The following is a 2,158-nucleotide window of genomic DNA, read 5'->3' as shown; positions in this document are numbered from 1 at the left end:
GCTGATATGGTTAGGGTTAGGGTTAGGGTTAAGGTTAGGGTTAGGGTTAGGGAGTAGGCGTAGGCGACTCCCTAGACTCGTTAGTGGAGTAGGCGAGGTACGGTCCGGCATGTTAGATAATACCAGGGTACGTTCCGGCAGTACCCTGGGGGACATAGACCCTCTCAGCGCTAAGGCATACCTAAAATATAAGGTATTTATGAGCTCTTGACAATATATATATATATATATATATATTATCAGAAGTGTATAATATAGATTATACATATCTACATTATACACTGCGATATTGAGATATTGCGCTTACGCTCACATTCACATACACTCCAGGGGCCCGTTGTCAGAAACAAAATTAGTCTTAACATTAACTTTTTCTCTTAGACCGTCGACAGAAACGCTGCGAAGTTACCTGAATGAAAAATCGTAGCAGATTTCCGCATAGCAATAAGAAACAAAGTGCTGTCGACGGTCTACGAAAAATGTTAGTGTTAGATTAAAGTTTATAAAAGGATTAATGTTACGACTAATTTTGTTTCTGACAACGGGCTCCTGATTTCTCACATTGCATTCTAGGTCACTCTCCATTCTCTACGACTCTCAGGTCTATATTGTCAGGAGTAGATAATAGGAGGACCTATTATCTACTCCTGGTATTATCACACTCATTGTATATCGTTGCATCTGATCTCCATGTATCAACATCGTTGCAAAAAAACATCTACGGTACTAAAAATAACAATCGGCTCGCATCGTGGCTCCCGCTGTGTTTTAATCAGATACAATAATACAAGTCTGAGAGAGTAGGTCAACGTAACTACCCCTACTACGGCTGAGAAAGGCTATATCTCCCTGGGTACTGCCAGACCGTACCCCGCCTACTCCCAACCGTGCCCTGTAGGAGGGGAACAACACTCCCCGTGGTGTAGGCGGGGTACGGTCTGGTATAACAGAGTTACCAGGGTACGGTCCGGCAGTACCCAGGGAGACCCGATCAGACCTACTACGATGGGTCTCTTATTATTGCATCTAAGTGTTTATATGCAAGAGCTCGGCAATGTTTTGGCTGACGTAGTTTCGCAATGAGATTCGAGAAGGGACAATGAAACTGGACGAGCGTATGTAGTCCACGGTTATGTGCTCATACAAGATATTTTCACCACGCGTTAGTATTGTGGTGTCTGAGTATGAGGTACCCTGATCATTATATGACGTTAATTCTAACAGCACTAAGTATATTATCATCAAAACTATACCGAATGAAGATGTATTTAGAGTAGGCCTAGTTATACGTCGCTAAAACATTCGAGCTACGTACTTGCTTTTTTGGTGCGAAGCGGAACTTGCCCTCCGTGGAAGATTTATGTAGCCGGTGAGTATTGAATGATCAGAACCGCAAAAATATATACACATTGCACCACTTTAACCATAAGCAGCGAAGATAATAAACTGCATATGTATTTTCTTAATTCATGTCTTGATGTTTTGAAATTAAATTTTTGCAAAAAAGGCGAGTCTCTAAGAAAAGATTTTTAGTTCATACAACCATTGACAAAACCAACATCAACAAGAGGAGTAATAACAAGAATAACTTGGTATAGTTTGTAATTTATACAGGTGTATATTGTATAGACTAATTATGGTATATCGTGTATATATATATATATTTGTATATAAAACAATCTCTGCATGTGTTGTCATGGAAACAATAACACGAACGACCCCAGCAACGACGGCGGAAATATCCTACGAACACAAAAAACCCGCACAATTACTGTAGACAGGCGTTGTTGTGAGCACTCACGCATGAAGACAGACGACAAATACACACACACACGCACGCACGCACGCACGCGCGCGCACACACACAGACACACGCACGCACACACACGCGCGCACAAACACACGCCACACGCACGCACGCACACACACACGCACGCGCACACACACACGCACGCACACACATATGCGTGAAAAAAACACGCATGATTGTACGTACGCACACACGCACGCCCGCACGCACGCCCGCCCGCACGCACGCACACACACGCGCGCACACACGCACGCACCACGCGCACGCGCGCACCACACGCACGTACGCACACACACACAAACACACACACACGCACGCGCGCGCACGCACGCACGCACAAACACACAC

The sequence above is a fragment of the Priapulus caudatus genome, unplaced genomic scaffold (assembly GCF_000485595.1).
Source record: "Priapulus caudatus unplaced genomic scaffold, Priapulus_caudatus-5.0.1 Scaffold1921, whole genome shotgun sequence".
Classification (NCBI taxonomy): Eukaryota; Metazoa; Priapulida; class Priapulimorpha; order Priapulimorphida; family Priapulidae; genus Priapulus; species Priapulus caudatus.
This window is presented reverse-complemented; position numbering follows the sequence as displayed.